A 27,522-nucleotide genomic window follows, 5' to 3' on the forward strand; every position below is an offset into this window, starting at 1 on the left:
TACCCTCCACCACAATAAGGCACACCTGTTTTATTAAAATTAATTCTTGGCTTTGCAAATATCAATAGATCAATATCTGTACTTGTGTTCCACCCTTCGCTGGGACCACACTGCTAAAAACAGAGCCGCAACACAAAAGATACCGCAGTCAGCTCCAGCAAGGTTATTTTTAGATCAGAAAAAAAGAGGAGAAAGAAAGAAAAAAGCAGCAGTTCTGGGTTTTGCAATCTAATTTGGTCCCTTTTCTTAAGGAAAAAAAAATCCCATCAATGACATTTTCCATACAATCTGATTTTATTTGGCTCCTAGAAAAAGAAGAAGACATCTAGGGCTGAAAATTCTGGAGTTTTATGGCTGATTCCAGCTAGTAGCCTTTCTTCACCAGGCTCCAACTGAATTAATTTGATACTATTTTTGAAAGTCAGTGTTTCTAAGGGAGACCTAATGACGCACTGACGTCAATGCAGGTCAATAGCACACACTGCTGGAACTGGGCGTGCTACACCAAGCCAGAGCTGGAGCCTTTTCAAACAGCCCCAACTCTGCAAATATCCCAGCTTTGCAGGGGAAAAAAGCCAGGTTTTTGTAAGCATTGAGACCCCCACCATTTTTCTGGAACACCTTCAAAATTGATGCATGTTTTCCTGATGCAAAAAAAGAAAGAAGAAAATCCAAACAGATATAATCAGACGCACTGCAGTGCAAAAAAAAAAGAAAGAAAGAAAGAAAGAAACATACCTGTCAAAGCAACCGTATGTAATCCACGCACACTTACGTTCAGAATGCAATGCATATCATTAGGGTCTGTCTATAAATAGACCCCGGGAGTGTGTGCATCGGGACTGAGTCCCCAAACGGGGTTTTCGAACGTGGGTGATGAGTTCTTTGCTCTGATCAGTTACTCAGGAGGTGCCTGAATGTGTGGGGGTGGGAGCGTGGGAGGGGGGCTGCCTCCTCTCTCTCCTCCTTTCTTCTCTTTCTCTCTCTCCCTCTCCGCTCACCTCCCCTCTCTTCTCCCGCTATCCCTCTCTCATTTCCTCTCTTTCTCTCTCTTCTCCCTCTCTCCTTCAGCCTCCTCCCCCCTCTGTCTTTCTCTCCCCCTCCCTCTCTTCTCTCCCCCTCCCTCTGCCCCCCTCCCTCTCTCTTCCCTCTCCCTCCAAGTCTGGCACTGATCGCGAACTGTTTTGCTTTGCTCCGGGAAGAGTGCAGACACATAACGTGAAATCCCGAGCTTTTTGCGTGGTGCATTTAAAATGCTTCCTTATTTATATTACCCTCCTTCCCTCACCTCTCCCACCCCCTCACCAGTCCTTCCAAATTTCCCTAGAAATCTGTGTAAAGCGTGCCGAGGGGAAAACATTTGCACAAAAAGTGAAGGAGCTCGCCAAGGTAGGTGCTACCATGCACTGTCTTGTGTTTGGCTTTTGCAAAGTTTATGATGTCAGTTGGTGAATGTTTGGAGGAGTAGATCTATATGACTGGCCATGATTACTGTCTTTTTCATTGAACAATTACCTTTGTACAAATTGCCTAGACTTCTTGAGCAGGCTTTCCTGGGGTTGTGTGTGTGTGTGTGGTTTTTGCAGGAGGCATGTCAGTTGGGAGACAATCCTTTGGTGGCAAACTGGGGAGAGGATGCTGTCTTGTCTCTCCCCATCCTAATGTCTTGTGGTAGGGGGGTGGGAGGGGGGAGGGGAATTCTGCAGTGGGCAAGTGCTTCTTCCACTTTGTCATATTTTGGATTGATTCTCATTCACTAAGTGTCTTCATTCTGGTCATGATTTTGCACGTGAAAATGCAGTTCCAGAAAGGCTTCATGAAGTCGGAGCAAAGTAGGGGAATGAGAGGAGATAAGAGAGCCAGGGTATGGTGGTGGTGATGGTACTGATAACATTTCTTGCCTAGAGCATTTAATCTTCTCTCTTCCCACTATTTGGAGAAAATGCTAAGTCTTTAGAGGGTGCAAGCAAAATAATTTTTCTAAACCCCTATTAGTGAGTAAAATGAAATTAAAAAAAAGAAAAAAACACGTTTTCATTGCAAGAGCAGAAACTGCTACAGCTCACAACCACCTGTAGAGGGAAATCTTTATGCATGATTTCTTAGGGCCGGTTGTGTAGAGAAAACCGCCTGAAAAGGAGCCTGGCAAACTTTGCAGCATAAAGACAAGAGAGGCTGAACTCCGCAGGGCGGAGGAGGGTTAAATCGCGGGGGCGGCGGCGAAGGAGGGAAAGGCTGGCGCCCGGCCAGGGACTCGCAGTCTGGGGAGCTGCAGGGTTGGCGGCCTTGCTTTGAGAGGCTGGTGCGAAGATGGGCCCAGCTTGAGGTGGAGAAGCTAACTGGGGGCGGGGACTTGCAGGGTATGGGGGGGTCGGGGTGGGGGGACGGGGCGGTGTTCTCTGAGGTCAAGGGTTGTATGGTGCCTGGTGTCATGTGGCGAAGGGGAGGTCAGAGGCCAGTTTTTCCAGCCGGGCCCTGGTTTCTCTGCTGCCGCACAAAGCAAGGTGGTTATCAACAAGTGTTTCTCCTGAGAAGATTAGTTTTGACAGAGACTTCAAGGGGTTCTCTAATCTGGGTAAATCCACCAGGGCTTTATTGTGTGTAGCAAAGAGAGTCATTCTTTGTTGGGAAGGAGCTTGGGGAAGAGAGGCGGCGGGATGGAGAGAGGGGACTTTTGAACATCAGTCATTTGACCTTGGGGGCCAGAGTTCAAATCCTCCAGAGGGTTGAAAAGGCTGAAAAGGTATGTTAGCCCCTTGTCCCGCCCCCGCATCTTTCATCCTGAGCTTTATGTTTAATGAGAAAAATTCAGCGCCTGGTGTTGGCCAGACCTCGTCAATGGGAATTCCATGTGTCTGAGAGCAGGGTTTTTTTTTTTTTTTCAATCTAGGCAAGCAGGCTGCACTCTCAGCTCTAGTACTGTGTTTTTCCCCTGCAAATGATCTTCTAGGAAAGCTGAATCACCTCCACCCTGAAGAGCAGCCGCTTCTGGGAGGTGGAACACAAGTGTCTTTGGAGGAGGGAATACCCCCTCCCATGGTCATTAAATATAGATGTGGGGGCACTATTTGAATATCTGCTTAAATGCGCTTGGAAACATGGGGAAGGGAAAAAGGCAGTGGTCCTTTGGACTAGGCTGGTGGAAGCGAAGACCGCGGGGATGGGAATGTGATTCTGAAGGAGTGAGTGGCTTTTTCCTCTTGGGGGCGCTGTCGGGTTAGCAAATTAACGTGAGAAGTGAATCTCCTTCAGCAGGGGGTGGGAGATTTGGGGAGGGTGCTTGAAAGTTCGAATCAGTATGCCCTTGTCACAGCCCCAGAGCTAGAATAACCCAAAAACAAGGGTTATTCTAGACCTAGAAATGGGATTGGAGGTGAGATGGGGCACAGACTAGGAAGAAGCCTGCTATTAGGATGAAGCGTTGTGGGGCTGAAGAAAGCAGTGGGTATCTAGTGGATCTGCTGCTATGGAGTAAAACCAAGCCAGCATGCCTGACAGCCGCTGTCCACATCACTTACGTGCCTAGTTCAGAGCTGCCCCCTCATTTTTGGTCCAGTGGTGAAAGGGGGGATAGTCTTTCACAGCCTAGGATGCAGTAGGGTCACTTATGTGCCTCTTCTCAGAAGGAAATTGTTTCTGCTCTTTACCTAATTCAACAAGTGTTTGTCTCCTTTTGATGTAAAGGGAGAGGAGAGTGGTTACAAGAAAGATCCTGGAAATACAGGCATACCTTGGAGATATTGCAGGTTCGCTTCTAGACCACCAGAGTGAAGCAAACATCACAATAAAGCGAGTCACACAAATTCTTTGGTTTCCCAGTGCATATAAAAGTTATGTTTACACTATACTGTAGTCTATTAAGTGTGCGATAGCATTATATCGTAAAAATACTTTACTATATACTTTAAAAATATTTTATTGCTAAAATATGCTAACCGTCATCTGAGCCTTCGGTGAGCTGTCGTCTTTTTGCTGGTGGAGGGTCTTGCCTGGATGTAGTTGGCTGCTGACTGATCAGGGTGGTGGTTGCTGAAGGTTGGAGTAGCCATGGCAATTTCTTAAAATAAGACAACAATGAAGTTTGCTGCACTGATGGACTCTTCCTCTCATGAGCGATTTCTCTAGCATGTGATGCTGTTTGATAGCATTTTACCCATAGTAGGAGAACTTCCTCGAAAATTGGAGTCAATCTTCTCAAACCCTGTTTCTGTTTTATCAACTAAGTGTATGTCATATTCTAAATCCTTTGTTGTCACTTCAGTAATCTTCACAGCATCTTCACCAGGAGTAGGTTCCATCTCAAGAAACCACTCTCTTTGCTCATCCATTAAAAGTTGTCATGAGGCTGCAGCAATTCAGTTACATCTTCAGGCTGCTCTTCTAATTCTTGTTCCTTTGCTGTTTCCGCCACATCTGCAGTTACTTCCTCCACTGAAGTCTTGAACCCCTCAAAGTCATCCATGAGGGCTGGAATCAACTTCCTCCAAACTCCCGTTAATATTAATATTTTGACCTCTTCCCACGAATCATGAATGTTTCTAATGGCATCTAGAATGGTGAATCCTTTCCAGAAGGTTTTCAATTTTCTTTGCCCAGACTCAACAGCAGACTCACTACCTATGGCAGCTGTAGCCTTACAAAACGTATTTCTTAAATAATAAGACTTGAAAGTCGAAATGACTCCTTGATCCATGGGCTGCAGAAAGGGTGTTGTGTCAGCAGGCATGAAAACAACATTCATCTTATAGCACAGCTCCATCAGAGCTCTTGGGTGACCAGGTGCATTGTCAATGAGGAGCAATATTTTGAAAGGAGTCTTTTCTTCTGAGGGGTACATCTCAATGGTGGGCTTAAAATATTCAGCAAAGCATGTTGTCAAGAGATGTGCTGTCATCCAGGCTTTGTTGTTCTGTTTATAGAGCACAGGCAGAGTAGATTTAGACAATTCTTAGGGCTTTAGGATTTTCAGGATGGTGAATGAGCATTGGCTTCAACTTAAAGTCACCAGCTGCATCAGCCCCTAACAAGAGAGTCAGCCTGTCCTCTGAAGCTTTGAAGCCAGGCACGGACTTCTCCTCTCTAGCTATGAAAGTCCTTGATGGCATCTCCTCCAAATAGAAGGATGTTTCGTCTACACTGAAAATCTGTTGTCTGGTGTAGCCACCCTCATTAATTATCTCAGCTAGATCTTCTGACTAACTTGCTGCAGCTTCTCGCTCAGCACTTGCTGCTTCACCTTGCTCTTTTAAGTTAAGGAGATGGTTTCTTTCCTTAAACCTCAGGAACTCAGACTTTTCTTCTGCAGCCTTCTCGCCTCTCTCAGCCTTCATAGAATTGAAGAGAGTGAGGGCCTTTCTCTGGATTAGGCTTTGGCTTAAGGGAATGTTGTGGCTGGTGCGATCTTCCATTCAGAACACTAAAACCTTCTCCCTCTCAGCGATAAGGCGTTTCACTTTCTTATCATTTGTGTGTTCACTGGAGTAGCACTTTTCATTTCCTTCAAGAACTTTTCCCTTCATTTGCAACTTGACTGACTGTTTGGTACATGAGGCCTGACTTTCAGCCTATCTCAGCTTTCGACATGCCTTGTCAACACGCCTTTCTCACTAAACTTCATCGGTTCTAGCCTGATTTCTTCTAGAAAGTGAGAGACATGCGACTCTTCCTTTCACTTGAACACTTAGAGACCATCCTAGGATTATTAATTGGCCTGATTTCAATATTGTTGTGTTTCAGGGAACTGGGAGCCCCAGGGAGAGGGAGAGAAATGGCCAGAGAGTGGAGCAGTGAGAACATGCATAACATTTATTGACTGAGTTCGTCATCTAATAAGGATGCTCCAAAGCAATTACAGTAGTAACGCCAGAGATCACTGATCACAGATCACCACGACAAATATAATACTGCTGAAAAAGTTTAAAATATTGTGATAGTTACCAAATGTGAACATAGAGATAAAGTGAGCAACTACTGTTGGAAAAATGACACCGATAGACTTGCTTAACACAGGGTTGCCACAAACCTTCAATTTGCAAAAAATATGCAATATCTGCAAAGTGCAATAAAATGAGGTATGCCTGTATAGCCATGTGTCCTCCAAAGTCCCCCAAGCCCATCAGTATCACTTTCTGCTCTTAGCTGTGGTCTCCTGAGACCCAAGTTCCAGAAGGACACTAGTCAGATGTATACGTATACTCCTTGATACCTTTTTCACGCTAGCTTTAACGGTGTTTCATGTCCATCGGCCAGCCCTCTGAGACCCATGCAAAGACCACCTCTCTCAGGTTATACCAGGTGCCCAAGCACACCTCACATGTAAACACATATGTGTAGTACTCATGCCCATATGTGTGCCAAGACCACAACAATACACGTGTGCGTGTGGGTGCAGATTTCTCTCCACACGTGAGCTCACAAGCAACACACAAAAGAGTGGACCATCTTCATCTTCTGTCAAGTCTTCTGTCAAGAAGATGCCAGTGGAGAAATGCCGCATCCGGTTTAGGGGTGGATCTGACGTCCCTGAGTGTATGTGGTGAACCTGAATTTGCCTTGGGTTTCCTCATATTCATTCAGGAGTGTCAGTTCCCCCTTCACTCACCGTTGGAGAACATTCCTGCAAGCAGAGTCTACCCACTTAGAAGAATGATGTCCACCTTTGCCCTTCATCACCTTGGATGGGCCATGGTGCTTCGCCTCTGTTTCTCAAAAATAAAGGCAGGAGCAGGGCCAGCTGCATCATTTGTGGGCCCAATAGAAAATGAAAACGTAGGGCCCCTTGTTCAAAAAGCAGGAAAAAGTGCCATTAAGACTAAAATATAAAGTTTTTTTCATTTCTTCCACAGTCTCTCAAGTTGTCATGATGTCTTTTATTTGCTGTTTAATATCGTGATAAAAAATTAAAATTTTTAATTATTAGCATAAATTTTACCCTCCATGTTTATATTGTGCAATGTTAGTTGTAAAGGCAAATATAAAGGCATTTAATTCATTTGCAGAATTATTGAAATTACACAATTCATATTTCATAGGTCATACAAGCATGTGTATTTCATTCTTATCAGAATGATGGAAACGTGGAACAAAGTGAACTGAACTGCTTCTATTTCACTCCTTATTCACGAACGTTCCACCAGTACTCTCCGACATCAGCTTGCTGATGAGTCAGAAAGGATTGAAAGGAAAAGGGACTATATAGATTGCTCTACCCTTCCCTTTCCTTCTATGTCATCATCTTTAGCATGGGGTGGTTGGCAAATACAGGGAAGGAACACGAGTAAGAAATGATATGATGGCGTTCCTTGGTCACAGTATTTTGTAGAACCCCAATGCCTTCTTTCTGCCTATGAAGCAAGTTGTGGTTCAAACAGCATGACCTCGTGCTCCTGTCAATGCCCCGCTTGCTTGTAAACTTACCTTTTACTTACTTAGAGTCTCACTGAGCTCCCACTGGAATTCTGTGCTCTCGGGGTACTGCCAACACTCTGGGGCAGCAAGGAGTGGTGAACATGCAAATTGTGCGAATCTTCTCTACTCAGGCATTCTCCATTGTCCCACAGACTTTACTTACGAAACACAGTCAAAGGTAAAGTTATTAAGAATCTCAAGACAGTGACAGCAGAGTATTAAACCAAGCACAAGACCTTTCTGAGCACAGGGCCACGTGTGACTACACAAGTTGCACCCCCATGAAGCCAGCCTGGGCAGGAGGAGGTGAGAGGTACCCCAGATCCCAGACTGAGAAGGCTGTTGCTCATCTTCCCTCATCAAGTGAATAATCCATCTGCAGCAAAAGAACTTCAGCAGCTTCCATTTTTGATCCATTGGGGTTTTCTCCTCTAACCAAGTCCTACTCTGTGAAAAGTCCACCACTTCCTGGTGATGGTGTCACAGCTTTGAAGAGAGAATTCATCTGCCGATCTCTGCTGAGTCTGCTGAAGCCTTGAGTTAGAGCCCAGGCCTTGGAACTGAACTATCCATCCAGTGCCTAACCGCCACTTTCAAGCTTGGCTCCATCAAGCCTGATATGTGCTTAGATTTCACCATCTACAAATGAAAAAAAGAATACTTAGCTTGCTTCATGAATAATTGTGCTAATTATTTAGTACTTATTATTGTTAGCTATTACTTATCTCACCACTGCTCTGAAGTCGGCCCAGGGGTCTCTTGGTCCAGGATAACAGGCTCTCAGAAATGAATTTGGCAGTAAATTCAATCGATGTTGATATGGAAAAAGACTTGAGGCTTAAAGGGTCAAGAGGCTCTATATTCGTGATGGACCCCAGTAGAAAGGGAATTTTTTTCCTTCCTTCATCAGTTCTTCCCTACTCCTTACTCTCTAAGGAGGAAAGCTAGAGGGCACCTTAGAAATGTGAGGTGGAGTGGAGTGGAAATAAGACGGCATTAAAATGCATCCAACCTAGAGAGAGAAGACCCTCCGTTATGTTGGCTCTCCATCCTTGGTTCAAGGACTTTGCGAGTTGTGTTTTTCAGGCTTAATCTAGTTTTTCTTTCTTGCCTGGTCCATTAAGTGACAGCAACACCCTTTTCTGAAATATTTAGCTTGGACTAAGCCACTCAGAATGCCTAGAGAAAAGAGGAAAAGGAATTACTTGTATTATTTTATATAACTTTTCCTAGTCTTGGAGGCTGCTACAGCGACAGCCCAGTTAGTGGACTGGAAGACCAATCACTGAATAAGTATTTACTGTTTGTGAATGAGCCTAGCACAGTGCTTGATCCATGGTGGGTGTTTAATAAATGCCAGCTGACTCTATGTCTCATTATTGCAGCCTATGTTATAGTGAAAGCCATGGATTTGGCATCAGACCACATAGATTCAAGCAACCAAGGGGACATATGATCTTGAGCAAATTATTTAGCTTCTTTGTGACCCGCTTGCCTCACCTGAACAATGGGAGTATTCACATTATAATACCTACCCCATTGAGAGTGAAATGAGAAGTGAGGTGACTTATCCAAAGTGCACACTAGAGTGCTCTACACGTGATACATATTTTTGTGCGTATGTGTGTGCGCAGAGGCAGATGTTAAAATTTTTTTAAATCCCGCTTTCCTCTTTTTCCCAAATCATTCAGCAATAGAGGTAGACATAGGTCTCTGATAGGCTGGAGTCTCACAGTGCCCTCAGTAAAGTATAATGGCAAACAGTTCAGGCTTTGCAGCCAAACAGACCTGGGTTCAAATCTTGGCTCCTGTATTTGGTTGGTTATGTGACTTTTGACAAGTTATTTAAACTCTCGAAGCCTCAGTTTCTTTTTTCTTTTTTTTTTTTTTGGAGGAAGATTAACCCTGAGCTAACTGCTGCCAATCCTCCTCTTTTTGCTGAGGAAGACTGGCTCTCAGCTAACATCCATACCCATCTTCCTCTACTTTATATGTGGGACGCCTACCACAGCATGGCGTGCCAAGTGGTGCTGTGTCCGCACCTGGGATCTGAACTGGTGAACCCCAGGCCACCAAAGCGGAACGTAAGAACTTAACCGCTGCACCACCGGGCCGGCCCCTCAAAGCCTTGGTTTCTTGATGCTTAAATTGAGTAGTAATAGTATCTATCTCAAAGAGTTATGATGATGACTCATTAAGTTATTTGCAAAGGACTTGGCACAGAGCCTGATACATACCAAATGTCTGATATGTTACTATTACTTTTTATTGTTATTTTTATTATTATATCTCTGGTCATTGATGAGCCCAAGGAAGCATCAGAAAAGTGACTTGGGAGCATCTTCTCACAGCATGTTGTGGGGTGGCATTCCGACCATATGCCCTTCTTTTCTGGGCAGATTCTTCCATTTCTGAAGCCAGCAAACTCATTCTTAGACCTTTCCATGTACACAGGGACTCCTCTTGGGAAATGCTGGGTAAAATCTATCTTCCTCCACCTTACCCTACTGAAAGCCAAAGGAACTGTACTCCATTGACCCTGCCAAGCAAGGGACAAGCCTGGGAAACTTCCCTGGACCTTTCTCTTCAGCTCAGAGCCCATAGATCCTTTTCCCCTGGCAGCCCCAAGTCTTGAAAGAGGAGGCTTCCAGGTAAAGAGAAAGGGGCCAGTCCACGCTTAGCACAGTTCTGGATCTCAAGAGTGTGAGTGTAAGAAGATCATCTGCATTTGACTCACTGGAGTCTAGAGGCAAGACTCAAGTCTCCTTCTCTCCACTGGGGCAAATGTTCCAAGTCCTCTTGGACATTGTGAGGGTCCCTCAGTGATTCCTTGGAGGCAAGTATGACTATCTACTCCTCATCAAGGTCTTGATTTTCAATGACCTCATTCCCTAGTGAAGAACAGAAGAAAGTAATCCCTTACCTGGTCTCCATTGCCTCATCAAAATTGGGAACTCAACAAAGATTCATGAAGAGTTCACTAGCTATCAGGCCATACACTAGGCTCTGGAGATTCAGACATGACTAAGACATGGATCCTGCTTGCCACCATGGCACTCATAGTCCAGAAGGTGAAGGAGGCCTTAGCAGCCCACATTCCTCTTTTTGTAAGACCCATACCAACCCTGGGTTCTTACAAACTTATAAAGCCCTTGCCTGATCAATAAGCCATCATAGGCTTCCTTTCCCTGTTCCAAACTTACCTGTCCTGTGTCCCATTCTATCAGGAATCCTTTCATCCATAAGTTTATATGAGCATGTTAATTGGAGTGGATGTACCAATTGGGAAAAAAGAACAATTAAGATCCAGATTTTTAGATCCAGAGACTCTTGGTGAGCCAGGCTTTTGTGGCAATTCATCCTTTTGAAAGCCCATGGGCCAATTTTGTTAGGGTTCATGGGTCCCAGATCATACAACCTACCTTGACCACCACATCTTGGTATTAAGAACTATAGAGCCTGAGAAGACCTGCTTTGCAGGGAGTGGCCTCAACCTAGCCTCAGTCTTGGGCAGGAGTTAGGATCCCAATTCACTACAAGGGATATTTGCTGCTATTTACTTTTCCACATCAAATTCACACAGATTTAGAAAACAGAAATTATTCAAGGAGGTGATAAAAGAGAAAAGGGAAGAGCAAAGTAGCCACTGACGCTCCCTGAAAACCCTTCATTAGTCACATCCACTAAAGCAAGAGGATTTTTCCTAATCTACATTGACCTACTGACTCAGATTTTTAAAAGCTTAACCACCTATGTCGTCTTCAGGGAATCTGGTGAGCTGGCTACTTGGGAACAGAAATCAATAAACTCATTCCCCAACTCGATCTGTGACCTGGGGCACGCTGACTCTCCCTCCAGGCTTCAGTTCCCCTCAACAGATTAGAGAAACACCTCCCTTTCTTCTTCTAGAACGTAGGGTCTTCAGTAGCCTTCCTCATCAGCAACCATTATATTCTCTTATCTGTCCCCCAGTCCTCAGAGACCCTGTGCTCAGATAGGTTGACTGAACCAGGAGTCAGACCCAGGGTTCTAGTCCAGAGTGTGCTGCCTTAACCTAGTGAACTTAGGTGATTTACTGGCCTCTCGACCTCATCTCTAAAACAAGGGGATCAGAGTCAACTAGCCCTATAATTTTTGTAATCTCATGCCTGCAGCACAGAGCAAGTTGAACAATTCTTGTCCTTAAGGAGCTTCTAAGGTGTTTGGAAGAGTAGACACACATGAGTTGAAGGTACTGTTATAAGTCTTTTTTTATGGCCCTGGGTGGAGTGGTCAGTGGTTGCTCAGGCCTCAGACAACAGGTTTCTCTGTGCCCTTTCATCCCCAGGATGTCTGGCATTCTACAGACTATCCATAGCAAATACAACACCAGACTGAGCATGGGTCCCTGTTCATTTGGGACCTATATATGCCCAGCCCCCTGACAGCACCTTGGAGATCATCCCATTGAGAAGTAAGAATCCAGTGTAGAGCTCAGAGTATGAGCCAGACAGCCTAGATGAACATCTTGCCTCCTTAATAGCTCTGAGACCTCAGACAAGTTCTGCAACCTCACTGTTTCCTCCTCTATAAGATGGGAATAATAACAGTACCCACCTCCTAGGGTTACGATGAGAAGTAAATGAATACATATGAAGTGCTTAGGACACTGCCCAGCGTATAACCAGTGCTCAATGAAGGCTTGCTATTATTTTACTGTTTCCCCCATTCTTAAGGCATCTCTGTCCTTAATACCTCACCCCTTTGGATCCCTCTTGGGAGACTGCCATGCATTTAAAGGGGATTTCAAGGAAAACGTAAATACTCTGTAACTAGTTTGGCTCTGGAGGGCTCTAAGCAGGATGCAGATGAAGCAAGTTACAGCATGATGAAGGCCAGTCTCTGCTAAGGGCTTGGGGCATCCCAGTCAGGGCCCGGGAGTAAACCGGAACATAAATCCCTAATCAGAATGGACCCCTCATATGCATGAACCCCAGCACCAATCAAAACATTAGTAGTTTTCCTGAGTTACGATCCAGACCAAAGTTGTGTGTTGATTGGTAACCAAACATATCATTTCAAACCAACGGAAACCTATATATTTGCTAATACTGCCCAGAGCAGCAAGTTATTCCATGAGTGAAAACATTTGGTGTCAGCCCTAGAGATGAGGGAATGAGAAGACAGGGCAGGACAGGCCTGGGTCTGAGTCCGCTCTTCTTCCTGCTGCCAGTGGCTCTCAGGCTCTTCAAGGTAATAGCTCCTTCATTTTTTCTCCTCCTTGTCATCAGAAGCCCACCTTCTCACTGGTCAGCTTCCCTCTGGTGACTTCAGGAAGCAAGGGCTGAAAAGGAGCAGCTAAGCTCATGGGGTGACTGAAGGGAGGGGCCCTGTCGTCTGCAGTTAAGGAGAAGTGCCTCCTGTGATGTCAGTTGTACAGCCTCTGCTTTCTCTACCTGGTCCAAAGCCTATGTCAAAGGAGCCAACACTGACCCTTAACCAGAGGTGGGGGAATAGAGCCCAGCAAAGTTACAAATCAGGGGGCTGGAGTAATGGCTTGATAGCTGCTCATAAAATCCATTACCTACCCTCCCCCAGATTATTCTCAACAGCACTCCCCAAAGAGTCATTTCCATTCAGACATGGGACCTAAAGAAGTCTACTCTTGAGCTATGTCCCCAGCTGTCAGTCTTCCAGCTCATCCCACAATTATAAAAGCCCAATGCATTTTCCAATGATGTAATGAGTCCCTTTTCTTCTCTGTGGTTTGGCCAGGTGTCTGAGGGATTATCTTAGAGAGGGAAAAGGAGGTAAACTGCTTCATCCCGGTGGTAATTTTTTCCTTCTGAGACAGGTTGCACTTGCCCTGTGGAAATGAGACAGTGGAACGAGAAGGAACATCAGATGGTTCCATCGGTCCTGGTTGGGACACAACAAGGTGTATCTCGCTGCCCGGGTTCCCCATACCTGTGAAAACGTCTCCTAATGCTGAAGTGAACCAAAATTATTGTCTGTTTGGAGAACCCAGCTAGGGCCTGAAGAGTATTTCAAAATACCAGCTACTACGCTTAATAGCTCTTTGGCTTAGAGCAGGTTATTTAACCTCTCTAAGCTCTGGCTTTTCAACTTTAGAATGGAAATTGTAATAGGAACTGTTTTATTGAGTTGTTGAGGCAGCGAACAGGATAATGTATACATACCTCTTAACACAGTACCTGAGATTAATAAATACTCAATAAATATCAGCCATTGTTACCCTTGATAGCATGCCAGCAGAAGGGGGGAGAGGAGCTCTCCTGTGTTTTTAACCTTCTCAGATGGCAAGTCTTTGCTTTATCTGGGTTCCTCCTGAGCTATGTTTCATCCTCTAAGTAGGTGAGGAGGCACAGAGCCCCTTGGGTACCCTAAAAGAAACGAGGTCACTGCTAATCAAAATCAGACTGTGAGCAAATGTTAACTGTAAGAAAGACTGGAAAGATCTCCCACCATCTCTTGGGGCTCCTACTATTGCATTGATTAACTGTGAGCCAGAAAATAAATGCGAGGAAAAAAGGTTTGTGCCCTGACAGACGAGCCATCTGGTTGACCTGAGGAATCTGAGCAGAGAAGGAACTGTGGAAAAGCTCTGCTCAGAGTCTCAGTGGAGTCCATCTTGACACCTTTTGGCAGCCATTTTAGGTCTTTTCTCTGAGAGGGATGCCATGGCCGTCGTGTAGTTTCTCAGAGGCTTGCCTTTAAAGAGCAGACTCGTAAGGGCAGGTAAGAACTATTTCGTTCACTTGCTGCTTGACAGTGTCCAGGCTCCAGGACTGCCTTATAAAAAGTTTCTAATAACGTCCTTTAGGGACTAGGAATCTAGATATTTGTGGAGAGAGGAGAACTAGAAAGCTAGAGCATATTCAAAATTCCAAAAGCTGGAGAAGTGTTAGCTTCAAAGTCTCAGTCCCAGATCTCTTGGGATCAGCCCCAATAGGAACTACCCTTTCTATGCCCCATTGCAGCTAGAGCTCAAGAGCAGAACCTTGGCCTGGGACTCCAGCTGTCTCTCAAGTTCAGGAACCCCCGCGTTCTCTGAAAGCAAGACTGGGTCCAGGTCTTTTGCTGAGGGTTCCACTTTTCTCTAAGTGAAAAGTTTCTGGTAGAGAAAAAGTCCATGGCCACTGAGCAGAGATTTGTTTTATAGAGAAACGAAGGAAACGTAGACCAGAGAAGAGCAGTTTTACTCGGGGGCTCCCTCTACTGGTCCTTTGGTGGAAATTCCACAGCAGTGTTCTGCCCAGCCCTGTGGGTAACAGTTTGAGGCATCTGAGGATCTTGGTGCCTTGAACCCGAGGCACCAAAGAAGACGAAACTCCGGAGACTGGTTTCTCCTCTCTTCTTCGTAATTTCATCTAACATCTATTGGGTGCTAAGCATTTTACTCACAGGATCTCATTTAATACTCACTGCAACCCATATGTCAGGGTTTTACAAATGAGGCAGCCAAGACCTGGAGAGATTAAGTTAGTTCCTGGCATTGCCAGAGACTAGCAGATCCCTGCAGTGGCCCACATTGTTCGTAGAATTCTCCTGAGAACTCAAGAGAAGCAAGAACCAAGGGACCCCATGAAACTGGAAGTGAAACTTCTTCTCATCATTTCACATGAACAAGTTGTACCTGGCTCTGGAGTTGCCCCATAGGCTTCCTGGATCCTAGAGCATTTCACCCTTACTTTGTAAAAAATTTGGCCAATGGGGCAGTTAATTACACGGCAATCCTCGTCCAATCTGTGCTCTCCCTATGATGGCCAGACTGAAGACAGCGGAGTACCTAGCACAGTGACTGAGAAGAATTTGTGTCACAGAAGTGAGGCCTTTTTGAATTTGTGGAACATGTTCACACTCATGCTTTTACAAATAAAATCCTGTGAGGTAGGTGGGGCAGGCAGCAGTACACACATTTTGTAAGTTTGGAATTTAAGATACTGAGTGACGTGTTCCAGATTTTGATTAAGAGCAAACGGCAGAGTCAAGACCAGAATCTTCGCTCTCAGCTTAAGTTCTGACTTTCTGGTTGGCGTCAGTTGAAAGTGAGGTCTAGATTGGGCTTTGTAACTGCAGAGAAGTAAGACTGTGAAACCACCTCCTTGACTTACCTACGGATTCTGTCCTGAGTCACTGCTTTCCCTGTTTCGAGTTGGTTCATAACTGAGCAGTCTTGATACTGAGTCATTTGTGAATTAGGAATTACACAAGCCACTTATGTTTTTAAGGTTGGTCTCTCACCAGGCCATATTTTAAAGGTATCTAGGTCCCTGGGAGAATTCCAAATATTATTCCAGCTCTCCTGTACCATACAAAGATATAAAACTTTTCACTTCGCGAAGGAGAACCTCAAAGCATTTCCACATTGGTTCTTCCTAGGGATTTGAGACATGGGTAAGTCACAGGATTCCCACTCCTCTTTGGATTGGGTGCTGGTCTCCAATTTCACTGCTGTGCCTCTGAATCTACACAATGGGACGGCAGCCACACCAGATATTACCTGGCTCCCCCCGTCCCTGACTCAACACCTCCTTCCCCCTTCCCCTATAGGTAGAGTGATGTCATATTGGGATCAGAATGGTACCTGCTGATAACACAGCAGATACATGAGCAGACTTTCTGCAGTGCCTCCAGAGCAATTGGGCTGTCACTGTCCTAAACAGAGTGTTTGGGTTAAAAATATTTGTCTGGGATGTAATCACCTGGCCCTCAGCTACCAGAGGAAGCAGCCCTCTCTCGTTTGACCTGTTATTACTACAGTCTCTACCAGAAATGTGACTTCTTGATGAATAGTTGGTCCAGACCTGCCAATTTGGAGTGAACTCATATTTGGCCACGTGCTGGTAAGGCTGGGCATCCTTTTACCCAACTGTAGCCTTCAGCATCTGCCCCTCATGTCCCTACCCCCTCCCCGCCAGGGAAGCCAAAATGATACCACCGAAGGAGGGGAGGGGAGAGCCTGGAACTGAATGCTCACAGGCAACTGTGAGGGGTGGAACGCAGATTGCTGACACCATATCCCTTTCATTCTTGCTTGTTGTAGGACCGCCAGCGACCAAGAGGAGACCAGATGAGTTTTCAAAGCAGTCCTCAAACACCCAGGACACACCTCATCCTTTGCCTCATGCTTTCTGCAATGTTGCTGCTCACTTCATCTTTCCGTTAACCCTTGTCATAATTACCTGATCACCACCCTTCCTCCATCCACTACCCACTCAGCTCTTTCTCCGAGGGGCCTCTCTTAGGGGCAGTGGCTTTGCTCTCTGTTTGGCAAGTTCCCCTCTGAGTGGTGTCCAGATGGCTAACATTAGTTTCCCTCTCTCCTACCCCTGCCTCATGCCAGACTCAGCCCAGCGTTCAGCCCCCAGGTCAGGAAAACCACAGCAAATCCTACCTCTTCCAAAATGGAGTTGCAAGACTCTCTTCCAGAGCAGTCACACTCAGTGATGGTACCCAAGGTATCTGAGTGTGATGTAACTGAAACCAGATGGAATTCCCTTAATCCCAGTCAGGTGTAGTGAAAGAGCTTACTCATGACTATTTGGACCGATTGAGAGTGTGGGGGTAAGGAGGAGAGAAAGAGAAAGATCCTCAGAATTGCATTGTCCCTGAATACAGGATGGAATCATCTAGATTTTTTTTTCTCCAATTAAATTTGCATCTCATTCTACCACATTGCAATGGCTTCACTCTAGACATTTTCATTTGAGACCCAAGGCTTTTCTTCATGGGGTCTGAGCCACAGATTCCCGGATGGTGAGGTAAGTGACATTTGCAAGCACTGTCTTGGGTGATTTGTAGCGATCCCAGAAACTCAGTGCTGATGTGTCAGATCCACCCTGTTAGGCTGTAAGATTCGTCCTCTATTGGTTCCTATTGACCCGAATGCCCCTGGGGACCCCCTGCCCAGCCACAGATGTTTGTCTCACCTCATGATGTTACTCTAGACCTCTACAAGACAGAACAGACCCCCAGGATTAACCAAATCAAAATTTGTTGAGGTCCGAGTGCTCTTTTTCTCAAAGACAATCAGTACAAAAAGTATGGTTCTCAGAAAACCCACTATACCTAGAAAGTGCATTTTCTCCACCTCCCCCACCCCCCCATTAATTGCACCTCTAGGGGTAAACTAGAAGTGCTGGAAGATGCCAGGTTTTCATATGTGAGCTGAAGGTCTCTCTTCTTAGGACAAGGTTTAGACCCAAATCGTTATTTAACGCATAGCTTTGCCAATAAGTACAAAACACTGGCCAATCTGGCAGATATGTTACTCCATTCTTCCTCTGTTCCACACCCTATATTTATTTGACTAGGAATTACAGAAATGCAATGCCTACTTTTTACTATTGGCCTATCAGACATAGCAATCCAAGCCCAGTAGGCCAGCAGCTAATTTCAAGGCTGCTTTAATAGTGAAAGGATAAAAAGTTCAGCTAATTCAGACCCCCAGACCTCCCGTGAATTTGTGATTGAGTTCCCTGCCCCCTGAGTTCAGGTGGGACAGACAAGTCCACCAACCACAAGATTAAGGCCAAAGTCAAGCAGGAATCTTGAAACACCCCTCAGATGGTTCCTTTCCCCGCCCCGTGGTCCATGCTTTTCAAGCTCTGGTCCTTTTCCTTTTAGCCTCTGCTAAACTAAAGCACGCTGGCATCCTGAGCCCTACCCCCGCAGTCCCCTGTCATGCTTGCTCTGGCTTCCTTGTCTTTGCTTAGATCCTCACCATGAAAACCACTCTAGATATTCCTGGGTGACCCTCTGGGTCCCCATTCTCCCAAATGTGCCTATCACCTGCAAGGCATGGGAAAACCAATCATCTGGTTCTCCAAGGTGTCCAGCAGTTAGAGTGGTGTAGGGAGGGGAGGGGGGCATTTGAAAGAGCTTGCGCCTTGATGATGGAGATGTGCAAAGTTAACTGTTCTGAAGTTGAACACTGTGATTGCTTCCAGGTGGATAGAGAGTTGAGACTTTTGAGCGCTAATGGCAACAAAAAGGGGCGGGGAGGGAGGGGAGATGGAATTCTAGTCACTTTCCTCCAGCATGCAAGTGGTCTTTAAAAATATCACCTTCAACCTCCAAATATGCTGGCTTCTGAGAAGTGTTTCCCAAGACCGAATGTACCTCTTGATCAGGGTAAGTGATGAAAATGTGTATTTAACAGGGGAAGGGGATCCCAGAATAGCTTGTATTACGCATGCGGTGGCTCATCTCCCCCACTGCGCTAATGGCTTAGCCTCTAAAGTTTTCAGAATCAGCAAAACAACCATGCCGGTTTCTAAAGGGGTGAAGGAGGACTCGGATGCCTAGCCAGCCCAAACGCAGAGTTGCTGCTGTTCTCACCTTAAGACAGCTTTCTTGGAAGACTGAACTGGGGAGTTCCTAACTCCTTCCCAGTGCCATGCAAGGGGCTTCCTCAGTGGAGGTGGAAACATGGTTGGGTGTCGCAGCCTGAGAGGACATGAAATCCCCTGCACCTCCACTCCACGCAGGCTGGCTTCGGACAAATCCCTTGAGTTTCAGACGAGGCTGAACCAGCTGGAGCTTCCTTGGTACAGGATGGAGGGAGCTCTTCTCACAGGCAGGTAGCTTTGCAGGGGAGTGTGTGGGTTCTACTGGCTAAGATGCTCCTTAGGAGGAATAAGTCCGTTTTATTATTCAGATCACTTCTGAGAAAGTCCCAGACATCTCCACTTCCAAATGATGGGGCCTAGAACCAGAAGGTAAAAGAGGAGATATTGCAATAGAGGCAACATGGTGGAGTGGTAGAGGCATGAGGGTTGGAACCCCCCAGGCACGAATGTGATCGGACCCCTAGTTATACAACTTCAAGCCCTAAGACTCTTGGACAAATCACTTAAACTATCTGGTCTCCGTTTCCTTAACTTGAAAGTGGGAAAAATCATAACTAGTATTTTTGGAGTGATTTCTGTGCTCAAGAACCCACCGGGGTAGGTAACATTATTATAATAACCCCCATAGAATGGCCTTAAGTATTATATAAGATTATTTATGTAAAAGCACCCAGCACAGTGTCTGGCACATAGTAGGTCCTCAAAGACTGTTGGTTTCTTCTCCCCCTACCCTGTCTCTTACTTAGGCCCAAACAGTTCTGTTCCCTGATGGAGACACCATCAGGCAAAGAGGAATCTCTTTCCCGGACTTTCCCTGATAGACTCCCCTTGGTTGATTTCCTGGGAGCTGGGTTTTTTTCCTCCTCTAAATCCAGGTCTTTACCTCCTGGCATTTTTCTTGGCGCTTGGAGAGGAGACAAGAGACAGAGGCAGGACATTTCTGGGCTTCACTGACCCTGAAAGAGAGGAGACTCAGTTCTTTTCAAGGGCTTTGTGACAGCAGCCTACTCTCACAGGCCCTCTGGGGAGCGTTAGGGAACACGAGTCCTCTTCATGCTTGGGATGCCCAGGGATGGACTGGCAGTGCAGAAGGCGGTTTTCATCTTGGACAGATTCCACATCAGTCTATTAATTCCCCGGGTCCTTAGCTTGACTGCTCAGACAGGAATTGGGCACCACAACTTTTAGCAAAGAATGGAGGGACAGCTCGGAAAGCCAAGGTCACCAGCTGCAGTCCAGGCATGTACCAAAAGACCTGACCGGTGTGTCGGAAAATGGAGATGCTGGCGCCGGAGGACTAACTTGCTGCAAATGAGCTTCCCAGGCAGCCTCCCCGGAGTCTAACTAGTTAGCTTGAGGACAGTAGCAGACAGGGACAAGGCAGAGGGGCGCCCTCCTCTGGACGCCGAGCAGAGATGCTGGGTCCACCAGGTGGCCAGGGTTAGATTAGTATTTTGGCTGCTGCTCTCAAATTTTTGACATGCAGAGTCTGAGCACATTTCTTCTATTTCCAACTCTACCTTATTTGTTAGGGCTGGGTTCAGGGTTTGCTGAAAGCTGACCCTTAAGGGGCCCTCAAAGTGATCTTAAATGAACCTGCCTTGGTCTCAACATCAGACATAATAGCACCCAACCACCACAGAAAGCAGGTTACGTTATTCTAAATGACCTCTTCTCTCTATACTTTATGTAGCCTATATAAGAACTATATGATTTCTGTGAACGTCCCCACCTACAAGAATTTATGCTTACATATATCTAGTCTCATATCTCTAAAAACATATTCTGTGCCTTTAAAAACACATTTTCATTAATCCAAGAAAACTTCATTGAAGCGTTGCCAACACAGGATGGGGAAGTTATCCCGTCCCTCGGCCACCTCTGATGATCCCAGGGGATAAGCCACCTACGGTGCAAAACCAGGGCCACCTCCCTCCCATTGATATTTCTCCTGACTGGACGCCTCCCCACTGCAGCAGCATTCTCACATGCATACATACATGCATTCCTGGAGCTAAAAATAAACAGCTGCTGATCGGCTGCCAGAGGGTGTCCTCCGTGCTGAGCAGCCATCTCCCCGTTTCCCTTTAGTAGGCAAGGCTTAAGCCACAGACAGGAATTGAGGGTACAAGATGGGCTTAAGCTTAAACCAAAATCTCTAAAGCAAGTTACAACAGCAAGGAGGACATGAAGAGGGAGATGAGAGGATATTAAAGATCATGCTGATTAAAGATCAGCCCTGTGATCACTCTCTCCCAGGCCTTGTGCCCCAAATCCTAGTGGTAACCTCTGAAAAATTGTTTATTGGCATCAAGGAAAACCATTGTCAGGGAAAGCTGATCATTAGGGTTAATAAAGGACATGAACCATGCATCAAGCCACAACTGTAACTAGCTCTCAGCTTTCCGGCTTTCCCCCCACTCAGGGCAGAGGTGATGCGAAGTGGATCTGGAACGCCGTGTAGATTTGGGGAGAGTGATATGTGTGTGTGATTTTGTTCAGATCTTCCAACCTGCAAGAATTCCTCCCACCTCCATCACTCCAGCAATCCATAAACCCTTTGCCGTGCTGAGGTGTGGCATGTCTTCTGCTGGAAACCTCAGATTCCAATACAACGCACACAGACATGCACACACGTACACACACACTTTGTCACCCTCACGAAACAAGCTCTATTCAGATTGGTTTAAAAATAGCACCAATCCATTGAGCTCATTTTTCAGGGACGTTATTTTAAGAAAAAGAAAAATAAGATCCCCTGGTCTTTGAGAGGGAGAAAGGGTAAACCGTCACCTAGTCTTAAAAAGTCCTGATAATGTCGCTGGATATGAAGCATGTGCAGTCTGTCGAAATCTCTCCTCCTTCCATTCAACTAAAGTTGCTTATTCGCTAATACCCTGCCATCTGGGTATTTATGGGGGGGGGGAGGGGGGCGTTCCTTTTCGGGTGTTGGGGGAGCTGCGGCAGCAAGCCCCGTCCCTAGCCTCTCTGTCCCCGTCCCTCCTCCCAGCACTAACTCGGAGGCCTGAGGATTTGTGAATCGCTGCCCCTCCCCCCACGCAGGGGAGCCCCTAAACGCTGCTGGCCGTTTGCAAAGGGCTGTGCATATGTGTGTCTGTTTAATTGCAGGTTTATTTCTTCTCACCCTGTGAGTCTGTCTGTCTGCAACTCGGATTATTGCTCTCTGGGAAGCTGTAGCTGCCTGATTCCGTGGGAGACCAAGCAGGATGCGTGGGCTCAGGAAACAGAAAAGGGAAAAGAAGCGGGGGGGAGGGAGAAGAAAGGGAGCAGAGGAGAGAGCGGGAGCCGTAGAATCTGTTATTTGCGTCACTCGAGGAGCCGGGGCTATCTGCCCGACAAACACACAGAATTAATCCGAGTTATAGCCATAGCTGTCTCTGCTACAGTGGCCAGTCGCGAAAGGGCGGGGAAAGGACGTTCGCCCCAGTCTGTGCGGAGCCGAGTTGGCACTGGGCGGCAGAAGGCGTCTGGGGAGGGGGCTGCCCTGCTGGACACGCCCTCGGGGCCCCGCACGCCCGGTGCAGACGAGGCTGCAGCCTCCTCTGCAGCTGCCCAGCCCAAGCCTGGGGTGGCGCCCGCCTTGGTCGCCTCGCCTGCTCAGTGGCTGCGCCGAACACAAAGCGCTGTCTCTGAGCAGAAGCCTCTTCTCGGCTGAACCAGACCCACCAAAGAGGAGAATCTGCACGTGACGTCAGTAGCTGATGACTGACGCAGGCTGGCAAAGGAGACTCAAGGCGGCTGCTCCGCGCTGCCTTCATGAGTCTATTTTCTCCAACCCCGTCGTAGTGAATTACTAGAACGAAAAATACACACATATGCAGCTTTCAAAATATACATTTCCAAAGGCGATGTGTTGCAAACACAGCGCGATTTTGCAAAGCATGGGTGGGAAACGTGGGAAGGGTACAGAAGACTTTTTTTTTCCCCTCATTTGAGAATCTCCACCGTGGATGGCATTAGACTCTAGAGCTTTCCTGAGAAGCTCCTCTGGGGAAGGGGCCTAAGCACTCTGCTTTTCCCCAGCATGTAAGGAATCTGGTCAATGGAGACATGCAGCTCTAAAAGAATACAACCACTCCACAGCCTTCTGCTCGGGGAGACTGCGAGGAGCTTGCAACAGGCAGAGGCAGACGGGAGTTAATGGGAGGGAGGGAGAATATAAGAAATATTTGGGTATGTTTCTGCTTTGAAAAACATCATCTGCTGTAACGCAAGTGAGTCTGGTGGTGCAGGAAAAAGTGGGGAGGGGGCGCTTAATGCACATTTAATGTTTTGGACGTAACGTTCCAGCGAAATGCCTTTGTGTGTGGAGGTTTTTTCAGTACTTGCTAAAAATAGCATCAGGGTTTGATCGTGTTCCAGAAATAGACCGAGGGCTGCACTGGGATAAAAAGCCGGCGCGGGTGGAAGAAAACCTGGACATCACCGCATTCCTCCCGCCCCCCAACTATGTCTGGAAATTAATTGTTGGATTTTTCCTCTCCTGTCTCCCTCTCTCTCTCCACTTTCTCTTCCCTCCCCCTATGTTTCTCTTTCTCTCTCTTAAGGAGTTCCCGTTTGGGTAAGTAATATTATGTCATGTGCATGCCGCAGACTGTGACTATGAGCTAAGGCTTACTTTGTGCATGCTCTGGGGTTCTTTTTTGGCTCTCTTTAACTCTCTCTAAAGAGGAGGGTGGGACTGAGTAGGGGGTGAGGGACATAGCTGCGCGTGTGCATAATGAATTTTGGGCTGCATGCAAAGGAACTGAAAGGGGGAATTCTTGCAGAACCGGGAATCACCCTGACGAATCTCTGAATCAATAGCTGCTGCAACTCGCTCTCTCTTTATGGGTCGGCGCTGTGGAGCCCGGTTCTCTCGACTGCCCCCTCCCCTCCCCACTCTCTCTGTCTTAAAGGGTGCCCAGATACGACTCAATGGGCCATCTCTCTGAGAGATTAATGGAGACGATGCGATATGGATTAAAATTGCATGGATGGGGCTGGGAGGTAAAGAGAGGGGACAATCCTTATTCCTTTGACGAACTTCCCTGCTCGCTCCGGTCCGGGAGCCCGAAGACCGCGACCCTGGTGCCGGCTGGCCCAGGGCGCGGTAGCTGTCCACAGAAGGCAGGTGCTGAAAATTCCTTGGTCCTCAGCGAGTTCAGCTCTGAGCGCCAGGGGGCAGGATTGGCGCCAGCTGCGGGTAGCCCTGCCCTGGATGCAGAAGAGGGATACGGAGAGGAGGGGGTTAAGGATGTTCAAAGGGGATAGTCGTGACTTCGGTGAGAGCTTTGGGGGAAAAGAGGGTTGAGTGGCAAGGAAAAGAAAAAAAGAAAAAAATTTAAAGGAGGGGGAGCAAAGTGTTAGATTCGAGGATGAGCCAAGGCCCAGCGCTCCAGGAACCGAAAGCCGGTGGCTCACCGGCTTTCTCCGCAGAGGCCAGGCACTATCTGGGTCTCCATTCCCAGGCGCCCGCACCTTCCCGCCAGTGGGTTTGAAAGACTTCTCTCCGGTGATGGCGACTCTCAAAATAAGAGGCTATAGGTTGCTTTATTGGGACCCTCGTCCCCTCCTACTTTCTGCCCCCACGTCCCCCCATTCTGCAATTCCCATGAAGTGTGTAAGGATGTGTCGGTGCATTATGGCATGTTTCTTACTATTCCCCCTTCCTTCGCGTCCTAGTCCTAGGAGCCCCAAATGAGTTGGTGGAATGAATGATTTAGAAGCCAAAGCACAGGATTTGCTGGTGTGATGCACAGAGAATCCAGGCTTGAGAACATCGCGCGGTGTCTTAAAGCCAAAAGCCAGAAGGGTTTCTGAAAACCGGCTCCATGGGAAACTGGGGAGAGGGGGTTCTTCTCCAAGTTGCCAAGTGTTACTGGGGAGACCATCACCTCCCTGGGGTTATGGGCTTGACCCAGAGTGAGACTCTCTGCAGTCAGCTCCAGACACTCTGGCCAAACCTGTAGCCAGACAGGTGAGGAGGGAGGAAGGTTATCAGAGGCCAGAGGGGGGATGAATATCACGCGCACACAAAGACATTCATACTGATTAACTCCTCAGAGAGGAATAATAAAAATGCATCCTCAGACCGGCCCACGAGGGTGGGCTGTAGACAGAGGAGGAAATGAAGCAATCTTGCAGATCTGCAGTAAGCTTGTGTGCATGCAAGGGTATTTCCTATATAATTAAAAAATAAATAAACTCCGGACAGTGAGGTAAGTATCTGAGGGCGCTAGCCTTCAGGCGAGAGAAAAGGAGAGCCCAGGCACTCTCTGCTCCCTCTTCCCCATCCTAATTCAGCAACAGCCTCTGGCTTTAGAAACCTGACCCCCACGCAGGACACCCGAAGCGCAGCACTGGGGGGGCGGGGGAAGAAAAAGAGGGTGGGTCGAGTTATTTTTAGCTCAGAAGTAGTCCTTCTTTGGGAAGACTCCCTGGCTGAGACTGAGTATTCGTCAACTCATAATAGTAACAAGGACTGTTACTGATGTTGTAGAGAATAACACAAGTAACGCTGCAACCTACACTTTGCCTTGACAATTCAGCTCAAACCAAAGCTGCTCGCAGCCTCTCGGCCCACCCCTCGGCCTCCTCGTCACTTACCCAGACCTACTCGTTCCCTTTCCCAAGCCTCGCCCCTGTCAGCCCCGCAAATTGCGTGGCTGTGTTTACAAATTCTGCCATATTTACAAAAGAAATAGCTGGGGGCGGGGGGAGCGGCCGAGAGGGTGGTATCGCAATAAAGCACTTGCAACACGTGGAGAGGTTGGGGAGGGGGATCCTAGAGTCATGAAGGGGGAGGGCAGAACGCCCCACGTCCTCACTTTCCCCCGTACCCCCTCCTTCATCGCTTGGCACAATGCATAAGTTTACCCCCAAACTGGATCCTATTAAATAATTCAATGGTAGCGGTGTAATTTTGGTTGGAACCAGCACGGATTCCCAAGTCGTGACTGCAAAAAGTGAGTAATGCGCGCTGGCTGCGTCATGGCTCTAGTCACAGTTCATTCCGAACTGAGAAGGAATCGTGACTTCGCCTGGAGACGTCCCCTACATGGGAGACGGGGGGGTAGGGGGGACCAAGTCAGGGGGGGACGGGGGTGGGGGGGAAAGACTTATCCAATGAAAACCGCTGCCAGGGGGGCATTTGAACTCCGCCGCTCGCTGTCTCGCTCTCCCCAATCTGCCCGGTGCACTCTCACCCCTCCGGGCCGGCGCGCTCTCCGGCGCGCTCGCTCGCTCGCTCGTTCGCTCTCTCCCCGCTACCCGACGAGTCCTCAACAAGTTGGAGGAAGGCCGGAACGCAGGGGTTAAGCTCGGAAAGCCTCAATTACCAAGATCGTGACCCTCCCACACAGTACAATAACTTATATACTTACCTGGATGAGCCTCCTGTGCAGCTGGGCAAACACTCGTGGGGGGCAGGGAGGGGCAGGAGGGAGCGGGCCGGTTGGAGACGGACTCCTTCAAGCTGGCTGCAGTGCGGACCGGACCAGCGCGCTCCCGAAGCCTCCTGCCCGAGGTAAGGAGAAGAGGCTTGATGCACTGGTCGGCTGGTGGTCGGTATGCTCACTGGTCTGCTGAGCAGAACTTTTTTTCCAGTTGCCGGGCGCCGCCGCTGCGGAGGGCGCGGACTGTGGAGCCCCCTCTGGCGCGGCGGGCGCGCCGACTCTCGGAGGGTGTGTGCGTGCGTCTGTTGGTCGCCGAGCCGAGCGGATGCTGTGGGAGGGTGGGTGGGTCGCAGAGCAGCAGGAGGGTGATGGATGGGCGGAGGGGGTGGGTCGACAGGGACTTCGAGACAGTAACTACTTCGTCTAGATACGTTTTCTCCGAGCATGCTGAGCAAGAGTCTGTGTGCGCGCCCGTGGCCGCCCGCACGTCGATTCCAGGTGGCAAAGAACAAATACGTCAACTTTCTTGCAATGTTTGCAACATCCCACCCTGGCTGAGTTTTTCCTCACTGGGGGACTACCACTGGGGAGGGAGACGGTCGGAACGTTCTTTTGCCCACACCCATCTTGGACACTGATGGGGGTGGCAAGAGAGGACACGTGAAGGGTGGCGCTGCACTGGAAAGGAGAGCAACCCCTCAAAGTTTGGATGGATGGGATGGTGGAGGGAGCCTAGACAGAGAGAAGAGGGAAGGAGGGAGAACGAAGGAAAGAGATCTCCTCCCTCCTCCTTCCACCCTAGTCTCCCTTCCCCTCCGGTCTCCTTGCTCCTGAAGATGCTGGAAACTCCCGTCGTTTTTGGAGCCGGCGATCAATGAGGGGTTCGCCCCTTGTTGTTCCGCTCAACATTCTGCAGAATGGGTAGTAGGGACCGGGCGCGGGGTGGGGGTCGGGGGGCGGCTGCAGCAATCAAAGGGCACCTAAGGCGAGTGGGCCATTAGACACCCAATATCTAGACCGGTTTGGGGGAGGGTGCGAAGGGAGGAGCTGCACCCTTCCTATTGAGCATTCAGAACTTTTGGGGGCGGGGACGGGGGGTGGGTTGAGACATTCTCATTTTTCTAGAAATAGGCTGACTAGCGTGGAGTTCGGGTTTATTTCATGTTCATCTTTGCCTGTCATTTTCTGTCTGAACCTCCTGGCTTCAGTCTCGTTGAGAGAGGTCGCTGTCTTGACCCCCTTTTCTCAGTATCTCGCGCCCCTCCGCTCACCTGGGCGGGAATGGGGGTAGGCGTCCTGGCCAGCTTTTTTGCAACAACAATATTTTAACGTGTTCCAGTCTGGGTTTTGGTGAATAATTAGAA

At 47.8% G+C, this 27,522-nt stretch overlaps 1 protein-coding gene, 1 long non-coding RNA gene and 1 other non-coding gene across 5 annotated transcripts in view; 2 read left to right on the top strand and 1 right to left on the bottom strand.

The window, feature by feature from the left end:
* Positions 1-1,177: 1,177 nt before the first annotated feature.
* HSD17B12 (hydroxysteroid 17-beta dehydrogenase 12) overlaps positions 1,178-27,522 on the top strand; it is a 263,951-nt gene continuing 237,606 nt past the window's right edge. The window contains exons 1-2 of one of the 3 annotated variants that reach the window (XM_070229333.1): positions 1,187-1,389; positions 23,330-23,343. The gene's annotated coding sequence lies outside the window, so the exon portion shown is untranslated. Of the gene's footprint in view, positions 1,390-23,329; positions 23,344-25,907; positions 26,290-27,522 lie in introns of those variants that run through there. The other 2 variants (XM_070229332.1, XM_070229331.1) reach the window with 2 other exon arrangements.
* LOC138916571 (uncharacterized) lies at positions 5,785-26,284 on the bottom strand. The gene is made up of 4 exons (XR_011423848.1): positions 26,147-26,284; positions 18,751-19,117; positions 7,417-8,046; positions 5,785-6,876 (listed from the first exon to the last, which is right to left on the bottom strand). It is a non-coding gene; the product is annotated as an uncharacterized lncRNA (long non-coding RNA).
* On the top strand, positions 6,499-6,598 carry MIR670 (microRNA mir-670). The gene has a single exon (NR_032923.1). It is a non-coding gene; the product is annotated as a microRNA mir-670 (primary transcript).

Source organism: Equus caballus, chromosome 12 (assembly GCF_041296265.1).
Source record: "Equus caballus isolate H_3958 breed thoroughbred chromosome 12, TB-T2T, whole genome shotgun sequence".
Taxonomy (NCBI): Eukaryota; Metazoa; Chordata; class Mammalia; order Perissodactyla; family Equidae; genus Equus; species Equus caballus.